The sequence below is a fragment of the Microcebus murinus genome, chromosome 7 (genome assembly GCF_040939455.1).
Source record: "Microcebus murinus isolate Inina chromosome 7, M.murinus_Inina_mat1.0, whole genome shotgun sequence".
NCBI lineage: Eukaryota > Metazoa > Chordata > Mammalia > Primates > Cheirogaleidae > Microcebus > Microcebus murinus.
In genome coordinates this window covers 47,934,733-47,951,535 of record NC_134110.1, presented here as the reverse complement: position 1 = coordinate 47,951,535, position 16,803 = coordinate 47,934,733, and the positions used below count along the sequence as shown (strand labels likewise).

Genomic DNA, 16,803 nt, shown 5'->3' with positions numbered 1-16,803 from the left:
GCTCTTGGAGATGAGGAAACTGAGATGATGGGGCAGAGTTGTGTATCTGAAGGTGGGTCTGATAAGTTAACCTTATAATAATCCAGACAGGTGAAAAAGAAAAAGAAATCTGGCAGGGAAATTAGACTCTTGTAAATTCAAGAGGGGGATTGGGGCATTTAGGGAGATAATTTGGGTTTAAACAGCTCAGCTTCAATTAATACCTGGAAATTTCCAAGGAAAGTTTCTATTTTGGCTGATTCTTACAGTTAATGGACATGTCGTCCCTTCACTCGGTGTTTTTCTGCCCCAAGGAAGTCTCAGAAACTACACAGTTTGTTTCTTAGTTACTAAGATTGTTCATGTTATCATTTGATGTTTGTCTCTCTCTCTTTGCTGATGAGTCAACAGAAAAAAATGCTTTTACAAACTTTCATAGCTGCCTTTGTTGCTGTGTGTTGACAAGGAGAGAATGCTGTCGGCAAAATCTGATGCAGCTGGCTGTTTGTTTTCTTGGAGCACCCAAAGGTGAATATAAATAATTTAAAATACCTTTTATGATCTATCTCTCAGTATCTGGGAGACAAAATTAAAGGAATCGAGCTAAAATCAAAGAGGGAGAAACATAAAAGAATTTGAAGGAAAACATCAAATTTGATTTGGCATAACAAACATTTATTGAGCACTCACAGTGTGCAGAACCACAGAAAAGGACTAAAAACCTGTATTTACTGAGGGTTATGTGCCTATATGCCCTTGAATTCTGAAAAGACAATGCAGTAAATACAGATATTATCGTCATTTTGTAGATGAAGAAATGAGTAGGTTTAGAGATTTTAGGGCAATTGCTCTTAACTCACATCTAGAATATAGCAGAGTGGATCGTGGTTTGTGCCAGCCTAATTCTAGATGATGTTCTCTATGACCATGGGGACTACTTCCCAATTAAAGGGCTCTTTAGGAGCCCACTGTCTGGTGGTACAGGCTGGAGAAAGGTTGTTAATATCCAGAAGTGCTTTAGGGTCACTGAGCGAAGTTACCTGCAAGAGCTGTCATTTATGGTGGGATCGGAGGAAAGCATATGATTTAAATGAGAAGAGGGTGGATCTTCTCAGAATAAAATGATGGATGAAAAGTGAAGAATCCAGCTTATTGCATAATGAGTTTTCTTTGAGTTGTCAAGCAATATTTTTTGCACATTTATTTATTTTGACATTCATATATATTATGGAATGTATATAATGCTTATAAATATATAATATATAAGGCATGCTATATTATAAAATGCATAATATTGGTTATATATACTTTGATATGAATATACAAATAACTTTATAATAATTCTATATTATATTCATAATAAACTTATGAATATATTTATAAATTATATATACCACATTTATGATCTATATCAATATCATTATATTTCACTAAGAATACTATATATAATATTGTGTGTGTATATGTGTGTGTGTTTATCTTTCATAGGCTTAACTGGTTGAGTTGGTTTCAATGTTGTATAACGAAAAAAAAGAACCAGACTGAAAATCAGGAGTTGTGAGTTTCCATAATTTTTGTCAAGTCTCTTGATTTCTCAGGACCTCATGTTCCTCTTCTAAACCATAAAAAAGCTGACCTAAATAAATGTTTCTAGGATTTTGAATTAGATGTTTCACAAAAAAGGCATACAAACAGCCAATGCATACATGAAAAAATGTTCAACATCACTAATTATCAGAGAAATGCAAATTAAAACCATAATGAGGTATGAACTCCTACCTGTTAGAATGGCTATTATCAAAAAGAAAAAAAGATGAAGTGAAGATGTGAAAAAAGGGGAACTCTTACACTTGGTGGTGGGAATGTAAATAAGTACAGTCACTGTGGAAAACAGTAAACAAATTAATTTAATTTTAATTTAAGTTTTCTTCAAAAAATTAAAAATAGAACTATCATATGGTCCCACTACTGGATATATGTTTATCCAAAGAAAAGGAATCAGTTCCTGAAGAGATATCTGCACTCCTACGTTCATTGCAGCATTATTCATAGTAGCCAAGATATGGAATCAACCTAAGTATCCATCAACAGATGACTGGGTAAAGAAAATGTGGTATGTATACACTATGGAATACTATTCAGCCTTCAAAAAGAAGAAAATCTTGTCACTTCTGACAACATGGATGAATCTAAAGGACATTATGTTAAGTAAAATAAGCCAGGCAAGGAAAGACAAATAATGTATCATCTCGCTTATAAGTGGAATCTAAAAAATTGAACTCAGAAGCAGAGAGTAGAATGGTGGTTACCAGGGGCTGGGGAGATGTTGATCAAAAAGCATAGAATTTCAGTTAGATAGGAAGAATGAGTTCAGGAGATCTATTATACAACATGGGAACTATAATTAATAATAATATATTGTAATTCCTGAAAATCACGAAGAGAGTAGATTTTAAGTGTTCATATTTCCTACTGTAAAAACGATCTGTGAGATAATGCTTATGTTAATTAACTCAATTTAGCCATTCCACAATATATACATATTTCAAACCATCACATCCTGTTGTACATGATAAATACATGCAATTTTTACTTGTCACTTTAAAACTTAAGTTAAAAATATTTCTAGGATAACTTCCAGCTCTAAAATTCTTTGATTTTGGACACAAAAACCTGGCCACGATGTTCTCCCAGTTGGTGACCTGTCCTCTATGTTGGCGCTGGATGTGTGCATCCTGCTGCTGTTGTACTTACTTGCATGTTTGCAGTCAGGCCCTCTGGGCTGAGAGTGCCCTGAGATCAAGGTGGTGCCTTATCCACTTTTACCTCTAGCATCCAGCCAATAGCAGACACTCAAGAACTAAATACTGCTTTTCTTGCACTCTATTTTAGATAATTCTATCTCAATTTTTATAGGAAAATATCACTCAAGATATGCTTCATTCTTCATTATTTCAAAGTAGTTTATTTCTAACTGATGAAAAAAAAAAACAGTTCATGTCAATTGGGTTTAGCTTGGAATCCCTTGTTGGAATGCTGCTAAAAGGGCTTCATAATTACTACATATTTATCCTTTCAATACGAAATCTCAAAACAATTTACTAAGAAAGCTATTACTTCATATTTTAGGCTGAAGTACAAAGAGATCAGCAACTTATTAAAGGCTGATAAATTATTCACTGATTGGGACTAGAGCTTCTGAGCCCCAGTTCCATAGTTTTCTGTCCAAACCCAAAAGAGCAGGCAGAAGAAATGGTGTTTAGAGATTCTGTGTACCCAGTATACTTAGCATAATCAGTTTACCTGTGTCAATTTCATTACCGTTTATAAATAGGGATGCTGCCTCGTGGGAAAAGAAAAGCTTCCCTGCTCTTTTTCCATCTTTAAGCAGGGTAATTCACCATTCAAATCTATTCTGAAAGGGCACAGAATTTATTTCAGCAGGCTCTGAGAAAGGAAGGAGCTCTCGGCAGAAGCAGCCCATCTGGGGTTTGATTGGGGCTGAAAGTATCCTAGGTTAGGAGTTACAGGTCCCTCAACCATTCATTCTGGCTGCCTTCTTCATCAGAACCATGTTTGCAAATCCCTTTATCTTCCTTTGACCCTGCTGGGCTGCTACCCAAAGGAATACACTCTAATCCTCCTCAGCCTGTCTGGAGAGATTTAGCTCTCAGTCAAAAAGGTTTCAAAGGAAAGATTTTCTGCAGCCCTGGAAGGGAAATATGTTGTTGTCTATAAAAAATGAGTCACGTTTACTTATTTTTGTGAGTGACTTGAAGATGCTTTGGGAAATTTATAAACATATATATGATATGTATATACCTGTCATATATACATATATATGACATGCATATGCATATATACATATACATAAATGGGTATATTCAAAATTTCACTTGAATATTTCACTATTTTAGGGAAAAGATAGGTCATAAATTTGTATAAATTTGAATAAGGCAAACTGCATGTTCTGGAAGAGCTTGAATTAGGGAATATTCTGCACCAGAGAAATGCCTTTTGGTTACTCTCCAACATGAAGGTAATTCAGATTAAGAAAATTATGCCTAATGAATGTCCTAAGGGAATTTCTTTCATGCATGGAAAAGGATTATTTAAAGTAAAATTAATTGCATGGTAATATAGAACAGATTTTCTTGGGGGTGCTTTAAAATTTGACTCACCCTTTGTTTCCCCATCATTTAAAATATTTCTTGTACAAAATTATTTATGCTTTTAAATTGCACAAAGTTTGTGTCTAAGAAAGTAAGCAAATTATGTCCTAGAAGTAATGCACACTTCGGAATCACACTGCAATTCCCACCTGGCCACTTACTAGTTGAATATGCTTGGAGTGTTTCTCAACCTCTCGGCAACCTCAGATTCTTTTCCTGTAAGAATGATGACAAATACTTTCCTTGAATGATTATTGTGTGAATAAGATAACTTATGTACAGTGCCTAGAAGCTGGTAGAAATTTTTAAAATGTTACTTTCCATTTTTAAGCCAAGTTCAATCCCAGTTTCCCTAAATGCCAAAATAATTGAATTAAGAAGGTATTTACTCTGTTTTATTTATCTCTTTACTATGCTTACTTATGTTTTTCTGTGCTTTCCCTGTCGTCCAGGTATTTCATACATCTCTAATTATGTTGCTATATATTTTTAAAATGTGACTCATAGTAAATTAGAAAAGAATCAATGACTTCATTTTTCTCTTTGGGGAAAAAATATCAAATGACAATTATTAGAAATAGAGTCATTTTTCTCTAACTCCAAAACTAATTCTAATTTAAAGATATTCAGACTCACAGTTATATAAATGAAATGGTCGAGACATATATGAATTTGGGGATTAATATGATACAGTATAGCATATTATAATTTTCTCATCTCAATAAATTCCTTGTTTAGTTATCCATCAGCTATATGACTTGAACTAAAACATCTGAATTCTCTGAGAATCTAATTCCTCAGCCACAAAATGAGAAAGTATTATTATAAAGATTGAAACCTGAACTAGCTGTAGGGACCAGACAAACATTAGTAAGTGGGCCCATTGGGTATGATATTGGTGGCTGGGAGCTAATTCAAATAAAAAATAAATGTGGTCCAATCCTGACTTCCACTTCAGATGATCTTTTCAGTTTCTTCCTGCTAGGATTTAAACCTCATTAGAAACAGTCCTTGTCTGTAATAAATAACTTTCATAGATTTCCTTTCACAGAGCTCAATTTGTCTATTATTCAGGGATTTTATGAGAATCAAAAATTCTCAGAATTTCTGAAAAGTAGAGATGATCAAAGATGTATATCTATACAAGAACATACGAGGGAGGGTGATGAATGGAATGTTTCTAAAAGGTCATTTTAAGATCATGAATCATGTTGCATTGCTTTCAAGGAGGAAACTTCAATTCCCTGATATTGATGACTCCCCAAAATTCTTCCCTAGACTTAGGAAACTCAGCATTACATATACAAATAACCAATTTGTCTTGACAGCCTTTCTTTCTCCAAATGTAGCTATAAGTATGTACATCTTTAAATGAGAAAATATACATAATTTGAATGTCTAAATGACTTCCCTATTTCCTACATAGAAAAAGAGCAGAACTCATATACTTTTACAGGTTGTATAATTCCCAATGATATTGTATCTTAATTTTTATTGAGTTAATGCTATATTTTTCATGACTAATTTAAAGCCTGTGCATCTTTGTTGTGAATGATTCTCTCTCTCTCTCTCTTTCTATCTAACTATATATATATATATATATATATATATATATATATATATATATATATATACATATACACAAACTACTGTCATCCAGTGACATTAGAGCTTATAGAAAACAAAATACATCACCCCATCCTAACTCCCAACAAACAATGATAGCTTTCTTGGAACAACTATTTTAACTGACCAACTGAGAAGCTGTAACATAGTTTCTGAAGCCAATCTGTTTAGTAAGACACAAGAGAATGCATTCTTGAAGGATGCTTATTGATGGTAAGTAAGAGAGTGTCTAGGAAACTAACAAAGCTATAATATAGCAACAATCAATTTATTATTAGATGTTAAAGAACATCAAGGAAGATTTATATCTTCTTTTAACTTCACTGTGAGACAGTTTCAAATTCAATTCCTGGGTTGTTTTAGAGTAAAGGAGAAGTTCGAGAGGAGAATGCCTTTCAATAGGCTTATGATGATTTAGAGTAGGTTTAATCATCCTGTGCTCTCTCCAGGAAGATTACTGACGTGACTTAAGAAGCAGCATGTACACTGATTTCATCCTCAGAGAGGAAGAGAGATGCTAAAAGCTCATTATGAACAAATGAATTTGCATACAGCCTACTTCACATTCAGACAGTGAGCAGAGATTCACAAGGTAGAATCAGAAACAGAGCATTTAGAATGTAGAACATGGTGTGGCTTCTAATGTAATAAACAGAATTCTTACAGCCTCAAGGCTGTTAGCATAAATGAGCTATTCCCTAATTGAAAACTTAATACTCATATTAAATAACTTAAAAATCTGCATGTGTATAAGAGTAAGTAGTTTTTAAATGAAAACCAGTGGCTCCCTCTGTCTGGGGATTTATGTGCAATGTCTTTATTTTCTGAGTATAGTCTATCTCCTATTACTTCGCTTTCCACACCTTAATTTCCAACCAAGTGGGGCTATTCCCAATTTCCTATATGCTGAATTTGCCTTATCCTAATTTTGAGACATTGATCACACTTTATCATATTCCTACAATGCCCTTCTTACCCATTCAGCATTCATAAATCTTAATTTTCCTTTAAAGCCGAAATCAAATATTAATTCCTTTAGGAAAAACTTCACTTATCTTCTCAAATAGAAGTAGCATAGCCCTTTCTGTACTTCCATTGCTTTAATATGCGCATAATGATACCATTTTCTATTTTACATTGTAGCCATATAGGCATCATGTTTCCCTTACTGGTTCCTCAAAGGTAGGTCTCTAATGGAACTTTCTGTCTCTCATGGTACCTAAAACACTCTTTTTCTCTTAATAGATTTCATTTATTGGATACCTAATAGGTGTCAAACTCTCTTCTAGAAACTGAAAATACACAGATGAACAAGATCACTTATATTCTAATGAATAAATAAATAAGAAAACAAATAGAGTTATAAAATGTATCAACAGATTAAAATAGGTGATATGATAGTAAATGGCTGGATGAGGGGGTATTACTTAAGCTGAATGTCAAATGTCAAAAAGGAAACAGCCAGTACATAAAGATCAGGGGTGGAAATCCCCTAACATTCTCAGAGGAAAAGTGAGATACAGCAAAATTGTAAGGCAATAAGGTTTGACATATGTGTCATTCAGGGTTTGGATTGGAAAGTAAAAATCATTCCAGATATTTCAAACAGAAAGGGATTTAACACAGGGAATTAGAAGCTTTGAAAACCTTTGAAAAGACTTGGGGATCAAAAGTCAGAGATAGGATCCATATCTCTCACCACTCACCATAAATTAATTCAAGATGGAGAAAAGACTTAAATGTAAGGAATGAAACAACAAGAGTTCTAGAAGAAAATGCTGAAAAACTTCTTCTAGATATCAGCCTAGAAAAATAATTTATGAAGAAGACACCAATGACAATCATAGCAACAATGAAAATACATAAATAAATGGGATTTGATTAAATCAAAAAGCTTCTTCACAGCCAAGGAAATAATCAACAGAGTGCATAGATAACCTACAGGATGGGAGAAAATATTCACAAGCTATACATCCTATAAAGGACTAATAACCAGAATCTACAAAGGACTCAAGCATATAGCAAGAAAAAATCAAACAACTCCATTAAAAAGTGGGCAAAAGACATGAACAGAAGTTTTTCAAAAGAAGATAGACTAATGGCCACCAAACAAATGAAAAAATGCTCAATGTCACTAATTATCAGGGAAATGCAAATTAAAATCACAATGAGATATCACCTTGCCACAGTTAGGATGGCTTTTATTAAATGTCCAAAAACAATAAATGCCAGCATGGATGAAGAAAGAAAGGAACTCTTATACACTGTTGGTGGGACTGCAAATTAGTACAACCTTTAAGGTGAAGAGTTTGGAGATTCCTCAAAGAAGTAAAAGTAGTCGTCCTACCATTTGATCCAGCAATCCCACTACTGGGTGTATACCTAAAGGAAAAGAAGTCATTTTATTAAAAAGACATCTGCACTTGAATGTTTATAGCAGCATAATTCACAGTTGCAAAGATATGGAATCAACCCAAATGTCCATCAATTCATGAGTGGATTAACAAAATGCGGTATATGTATACCATGGAATACTACTCAGCCATGAAGGAGGATGGCTTAATGATTTTTTCAACAATATGGATGGAACTGGAGACCTAAGTGCAGTATCTAAAGAATGGAAAAACAAACACCACATGTGCTCACTATTAAATTGGAACTAACCAATAAGCACACATGTGCACAGAAGGAAGTTAAGTTCAATGGAAATCAAGCAGGGGGTAGGGAGGAGGAGGGGATGGGTGAAAACTTACCTAACAGGTACAGGGAACATTATCTGGGTGATGGGCACACTTATAACCATGACTCAAGCTCTACAAAAGTGATTCTTATAACCAAAAGCATTTGTAATCCCATAGTACTTGGAAAAAAATACAAAAACAGATTTAAAAGAGTCAAAGATAGTCCCATATAGCATTTAGAAAATCAAAGGAAACTGCCAACAAAATGTGTAATTCTCAGGAGGATACATAAAAATCAAATATACTTACTTGATATTATAACAGGTTTCTATGCTGATGGAAATCATCAGATAAAAATATAGCGAGAATGAAGAGAGTAAGTATAAAATTTCAGATGTGTAGTCCTTGCAAAGTCTGTAGTGTATGGGACCCCGAGTACAAATGGGAGTTCTGGCCTCTGATGGGAGCAAAGACATTTTATCTAGAGTCACACAAGAGAAGGCAGAAGGCGTTGGAATAGGTACAGGTGACATTGTAGGTTATGGAGTAGGGAAGGGAAAGTGTTCTCTGGCAGATTCTACTTTATTTCAATGATGTATATAGTGAGGTCACTAGCAGACAGTGTAATGCTGGGGAAAAGCGGTGCAGGGATTTGAGGTGAGAAAAGAAACTATAAAATAGTTGAATGGAAAAGCAAGAGAAGTAGTATTAAACACAACAGTGATGTTGAGTAGCCCCAGGTGATTTGAAGTCCTGATTTTGAGATGAGAATAGTCATCACCAAGTTCGTTTTTCTTTTCACAAATGTTCAGCTCCTTGAGTACAGGCAAAATAAGTAGGTAGTTTGGCTTAACAAGACAGGAAACTTTGCCAAGCAAACACAATGTAGGGGGAGAGGAAGGAGGCATTAAGAATTTAGAGTTTTGCAAGAGCACGATGCTGATGGCAAACAATGGAAGCTTGACAGGAGAGATCTGAAAACATGAGGAGGTTTTAGGAAAAAGTGGTATGGTCCATGAACTGGAAGTTTCTGTAAGATCTAGCATGGGTAAAGTTAAGACTATTGGTATATGTTGAAGTAAGTATGGTTCAGAACGTGAACAAGAGGTAGGGCAGTTGTTGGTGAGCATAAGGTGGAGGGCATGTCCCTGAAAACGTTTCAAGAAACTCCATCTTTGTGAAGCTATTGGGATAAAACTTTCCTACCCACTCTTGCTTGTGGTCCAAGCTTTCTATGTCTCATCTTATGCCAATGTTTCTTGTTTACCTATTTAAAAGAATAAAGATTTGCGTGAATTAGAAGTTAATTTAAAAAACTGGCAAAAGCCAATAAAATAGATAAGGTAGAAGAAAATGAACTCTGATTTATTTAAAAAAATATTTTTAGAGACCCTTTGCTTAAAATTAAAGACCTGAAATAAATTAACAATGCCATCTGCAATAAAAAGCTGAGTCTTGGCTCCAGGAATAAAAGTCCATGAGAAACTGGGTCATGATTGACGCTCACAGAATCATAACCAGAAAACACTTTGGCCTTCTTAGGCAAGAGCTTGAATTACACTGATGGCAATAATTAAAATGATGATAATGATGATAGTGATGATGACACTTTTTGAACACTCACTATGCTCTAAGCACTTTATACAGAATTATTTTTCCATTTAATTATCTCAAGACTCTATTTTATAGATGAAGAAACTGAAACACAGGGAAGTCCAGTAATTACCCCAAGAAAACAAAGCTAGTAAGTTTAAAACGCTGGGCATTTTGATAACACTGGCTACACTGCCTGTTGTCAATAATTTACTGCATCCCATTTTCATGTGTCCCTGTGTGAGAAACACACAAAGCCATCTGTTCATTTAATGCCCCAAGTCAAGCTGGTCTTTCCCATTAGCTAACTGAAGATTGACCAGACATGGGTTATGATGGAAACCACAGGGTAGGTTTTATGGACTGGCTGCATATCCCCATGTGATCTTGGCAAAATTACTTCATCTCTCTGAGTCCCAGTTTTCTTATCCGTAAAGACAGAGAAAATATCCATCCCTTTACTAGCATTACTGGAAATATTAAATGAGACAAGATCTGTGCAGCTTATGGAAGATTGTTTATTCCCTTGTCAATGAGAACAGAATAGGTACTATTCATCTTTATGTCACTTAAGTTATCTACTAAGTACCTTGCAGTTAATGAGTGTTTCATAAAGGTGAGATGATGAGTGAATTGATGGATTAATGGGTGATCGGCTTGAGATTATGGTCGGAAAAAAAGAAAAGAAAACAAAACAAGGTGTGAGCATGGAAGAGGTAAACTGCTCATTGACTATCTAGCTGCCCCAGCCTCACATTTCGCAACCCCTTCCTTGTTTGGCAATGTCATGTGATCAGTTTCAGCCAGTGAGCGATGACCAGTATGATATGGCCCAAGGCATTTAGGAGCCACTGAGCAAATTTCTAGTTTTCTCTTGCCCTGCTGCAGCAATTATGGAGGACCTAGATTGAGACAAGAGAGCCACAGGGTGGGAGAAGCCAGGATGATTAGAGGTGCAGCCCTGGAGGTGCAGGACTCCCAGACTTTGAATAAGCTATGGTTTTATTGAGTTAATTTGTTTCTCAAGTATAGCCAACCTTATGCAGCCTCATATAAAATGATTTTATTTATTTATTTATTTGGCCATGAAATCATCTTTCTGGGATACTGAATTTTTTAAATTTAAAACTAGGCTCAAAATTATTAGAAATTATGTCAAGCATAAGGGAAAAAATAAAATTTCAACAGAGAAAATGCTTTGGATAAAATTGGTATTTCAACAGCTTCATAGAAGTCATTGATGCTGTATAAGAACACAATTAAAAGGTACCATCTAATTATTAATAGCTATCAGATTTATATTTTAGGTATTATAATATTTTGTTAGACTTCATCCTATCACAGACTTCAGAAGCTCAAAGGACATTGAGTATGACCTCTTTATCTTACTGATGAAAATATCTGAGGCTCAGAGCAGTTAATAGTTAATTGAGTTTCCTATGGTTACTTAGCAACTGAGGGGCAGAGCTGAGCTTAAACATCCATCTGTAGCCTGGCACGGTGGCTCATGTCTGTAATCCCAGTTGCTCAAGAGGCTGAGGCAGGAGGATTGCTGGAGGACAGAAGTTCAAGATCAGCCTGGGCAACATAGCAAGATCTTGTCCCTAAAAAAATAATTTAAGAAATTAACCAGGCATGGTGGTTCCAGCTACTCTGGAGGCTTAGGCAGAAAGATTGTTTGATCCCAGGAGTTCAAGTCTGCAGTGAGCTATGGGTGTGTCATTGTACTCCAGCCTGGCAACAGAGTGAGACCCTGTGTTTAAAGAAAACCCAAACCAAAAACACACCCAATTTTTATGTCTCAGCCTAGCATCTTTCCAACCCTATGCTCAAGAGGCTTTTTCCATTGTTATGAATTCTTAACAATATCTGTGTGCTCTGTAAAAGTTAATATGTCTTCCAAAGGATTTATTTTTTAAGTTCTATGGAGAGCCAAACTAGATAAAAGCCAGGAGAGTATTCTATTCAATCCTTCTTGAAGGTGTTCATCCAGAAAATGTTAGAAGATGGCATTTATCCAGAGAGAATCTCAATAACTAACATACTTACAGGAGAAAAAAGAAGATTCTAGCTACCCAATTGAAAAATTTACATAAGTATTTAGAGTATTGATGCCAAGGAAGTCAGCAATTCTCCCAGGAGGATAATGGGATCATGCCTTAATTCTCTTCATTTTTTATTTTTGAAGTTTTACCACAATATATCTAAGTGAGTCAGCAGAAAATGAATCTTGTTAAAGAGTTGGTCTGTGAAATGCACAGTGTTTATCACATAGTAATTGCTTATTTGTTTGGAGCAGTTTTCAAAGTTTTCTGCAGTGCCTAACTTTTTCTCTTCCCTAGTTTTCTTGCTTCTTTAAGAATAGTTCTAAGGCCCTTACCTAATGTACCAAGAAATTCTTAACTTCCTTGAAAAACTCAAGAGATTTGGTTATTTAGAGTAATAGGAACAGGTGTTAATTCTACATTTTTGTCACATTTCATCAGATTTTCAGGAACTTCTCATTAATTTAGGTCTTTGGGAAAGCAAATGTCTTGTGTCTAAAAATAAAGCAAAGCAAAAAAATAATATAAAATAAACACCCTGTAGTTACAAATGTTCTCTCCAGGAAGACATAACATGCACAGAAACTATCTCCTGATTAACAGAGTTCCCAATAGACTACAGAATAACCATTCTAAGTATATTTAAATTTTTGTATTTTGTTTTAGTTTTCTTATCTGGCTTATCATGGGTTTTATCAATATAAAAATGTCAATTAAGTTTAAAGAATGGAGAAAAATTAATATGGCTCTTCGAATAATTTTTTTCTGGAATTTCCAAATCCTTGAACATTACTTAATCCCTGAGATTCTGATTGAGGCTTTCCCATTTCTGAGTCAAACATGGACTTGCATTCACATCCTCATGCAATTCTACTTTCTACCGAATATTTGCCAATTAAATAAATGAAATTATCTCAAAATTTCCATTTACTTTGATTATTAATGATATTAAACATCTTTTATATGGCTTACTGGCTATCATGTTTTATCTTCTATGATTTGTCTTTCTTACTTTACTTCTTACATCTTTTGCTTGTCTATTTGCTTGTTTTTTTCCTCATTGATTTATAAGATTTCTTTAAACATTATTACCCTCTTATCTGTTAAGTATATAGCAAATATTTTTCTCTAGGCAGGTGTTTACATTTTAACTTCAAATATGGCTTCTTGGACTACACAGAGGTTTTTATTTGTCATATAGCCAAATGTCAGTCTTGTCTTTTATGGCTTCTGGGTTTGTTACATACTTAGAAAGCCCCTTTTCAGCTCAAGATATATAAATATTCTTCTAATTTTTCTTCTGGTATTTTCCCAGGTTTCTCTGATGCCAACCTTATGCATATCCATATAACCATATACAGGCTATCAACCACATTGGTAAAGGGTACCAACTCTAGAGCCAGATTGCTTTGATTTATATTACAGCTGCACTGATTACTAACTGTGTGACCTTGAACATCTAAATAAAGAGGTAATAATAGCTTATAAATCATAAAGTTGTTGTTAGAATTAATAAAGTCATTTGTAGAAAGTATTTAAATGGTGTTCCATAAATATCAGCTATATAAAGGTACTGAACATCATTTATCTCTGGGAGCCTAGCCTGAGCACATTTCCTGGCATATAGTTCAAAACTCTGCAAATAAAAGGTTAATCAATTTATTTAAAATATGTTTTCCCCAGTCTGCCTTTTCATAAATTATTTATCACTAAATCTGTCTGGCCACAGTCCCCATAATCACTTCAGCAACTCTTAGCATAAATAGTTGTTCTAATTCTCGGCTGGTCTTGGGGCTCTGAGATGCAACATACGAAACAGCTTTGCATACAGATTTAAACCAACCTGTGGGATGCCAAAATGTGGATTTTCCTCACATACCTCATCATGGCTACAATTCTTTGAAAGGCAATGAACATTTGTTAGCTTTAAGGTGTAGATAGGGATCTTATATCTTTTTCTCTCCAGTTTTATTGATGTATTTTCATCTCATAGCCTCGTCTACCCAGTAGCTCAATGATGATTTGTGTGGTTATTAGAAAAAAAACTCCCTATTATTTGGCACCAATAATTCAGCAACCAAACTATGGGATGTGGGAAGTTTGTTTTTTGCCCTGGAGTATCTTGCAGCTTTATGACAAAGAAGAGAATAAAATTGAAAAGACATAAAAATACAAAACCCCAAAGCTCTATCTATGTGACAGAGTTGCTGACGTTATTCGGAGAATGGAAGCCAGGAAATAGGGATGTATACTCTTTAACTTATCAGATACCCTCCTTCTGACCCATGTCTGAACTGTGGAGACTCAACTGCTCTGTCATTCACATCCCGTGAGCTGCTGAAGCTAGAAAAGATGGTTTTTTTTCCCTTTCACTGTGACATATTCTTCCTAGCCAGAGCAGCAAACCTCACAAGCTGGCCATCACAGAAGACGCTCCACATGCCCTGTGGGTTTTGTTCTTTTTACTAATAGACGAGAGCTAGAAGAACTTTGGAAATTCCTTCTTTCTCAGAAAACCTGACCACGAGCTATTTCCCTGCTGATAATTTCTATCTTGAATATCAGAAGTTCAACATTACCTTGTTCCTTCTCACTTCTTTCATATGGTAGATTTTATTTTCTCTTGATGGATGGATGCCTCAGCCCCACTAGAGAAAAGACTATAAACATGAAAATGCGAAGTAGAAACGTACATTAAGATTTTTCCAAAATATTATCTTGACTAAAATATCATGGTGGCTTTCAGGCAACCATCAGGCATATTGTATGATGTGGACAATAAGTAGGTTTGCTAGAAACTGAGAAGGACAAGTAAGTCATAGCAGTTGTGTTGTAAAAAGAATTTGATAAGAACCTTGAAGTCTCAGAAGAAGAATTTTAATTTGATGGGAAGCCAGAAGATTTTTTTTCATTTCCATAAGAAAGGGTAGTCTGATCAAAATGACACTTTGGAACAGGAACTTTGTACTTCATAAAAAAAATCAGAGTGTTTAATGTTAAGGTCAAGAAGTAAGAAGAAGTAGAACACCTAAGAATCTGGTAAAATCATTCTGGAAAAAAAAAAAAGTGGTCTTGTCCTGAACAAAGCTTGCAAATCACAAGGAAGAATGAATACAGGATATGGTAGTTATCTATGCATCATTGGGAAGCAATGATTAATACTCTAACATTTAGCTCAAAGCCCTTATCTATGTGACAGAGTTTCTGGGGTTATGTAGAGAACCGAAGTTAGGAAGAGAGCAGTGTAACTCTTAATTCATCTGATACACTCACTCCCCTACCTTTATCTCATGCCTTTTTCTTAGTGACCAGTAAATGGCAGTGATCTTATGCGGTAGGTGCTGTGATCACCCCCATTCTACAGATGCATGGATGAAGCTCATGGAGATTAAGTAACTTGGCCATGGTCACACATTTAAGATGTGGAAAAGCCAGGATTTGATTCCAGACCTTCTGTCCCTGAAGGCTGTACATTTAACCACTGGTCCTTTGGGTCTCTGTAGAGACCCTCTTTGATCAAAGAAGAAATCGGGGACTTTGGATGAATTGGCTGCAGTGACCAATAAGAAAAGGGATTTGAGGTAATTGAGTGGGACTGCCAATGATGGAGATAAAACATTGTAAAGTTTCATAGGAGTAATATTTAAGCTCTTTGGTCCTTCAACAACCATTTATTGAGGGCCCACCAGACACAAGCATCTACCAAGCACTGTGCAGATTTATTATAAAAGGATCAAGGATAACAGCTCCTGTCTACAAGGAGCTCAAACTAGTAGGGCAGTTAAACTTTTTATTTTACTGCCATAATGAATTTGCTTAAATGTAATACTAGAAAACCTGGTGCAAAGCATGCAGATCAAGGTAAGCATCCAAGTCATTATAGAAGCTCAGAGGAAGGTACCTACTTGGGACAGGGATCAGTAAGACTTATTAGACAAAGTGATGCATAAAATGAGTCAGAATAGATAATAAATATTAGATGTCAGGGTAGGTACATGGCAATGAACAGAAGACTATGCCAGGAATAGGGAAAGCATGCACAAAGGCACATGGGCAAGTTGGAATGTGTAGAGTGACCACTGGCACAGTTCTTGGACTTTATCTTGTAGGGAATGAAGCACCATCACAGAGTTCTAAGCAAGTCAAGCTCATGGTTTATTTTGCATTTTGGCAAGGTCTCTGGCAAATGTGAAGAGGCTGTATTTGAGTGGGATAAGCCTAGGAGTAGGAGTAGGAAGAAATGTTGGGAGGTTCTTGTACAAGTCCAGATATGAGATGGCAGTAACTTGAACCCAGAATAGTGGCAAATGAGTTTGAAAAATGAAGGCCAGATATGAGAATTATTTAGATATAAAGTTCTGTAATTGGTTGGATGAGGAGGTAGATAGTGGAGGTGAACTCAAGGATGACAAGTTGCATTTCAGTGTGAATAGTGCTCCCACTATTCAAAATAAAAGTTAGAAAATATGGGCAAAGAACACATTAACAGTGGCAAGTAAAGAGTTCAGTTCAGTTGCCATCACAATTTATTACAAAATTGGTGGTATAAAACAACAGAAATCTATTTATCCTCTCAGAGTTCTGGTGGCCAGAAGTCTGCAATCAATGGGTCCACAGGGTTAGTTCCTTCCTGAGGCTATGAGGGAGAATCTTCTCCATGTCTCTCTCCCAGCTTTTGGTGGCTGAAGGAAATTCTTTGTTTCCTTG

General features: G+C 35.4%; 1 long non-coding RNA gene across 1 annotated transcript in view; it reads left to right on the top strand.

Moving 5' to 3' along the window:
* The first annotated feature begins 439 nt into the window (after positions 1 to 439).
* LOC105863702 (uncharacterized) overlaps positions 440 to 16,803 on the top strand; it is a 50,323-nt gene continuing 33,959 nt past the window's right edge. The window contains exon 1 of the long non-coding RNA XR_001150589.2: positions 440 to 507. This is a non-coding gene — a long non-coding RNA (uncharacterized LOC105863702). The remainder of the gene's footprint in view (positions 508 to 16,803) is intronic.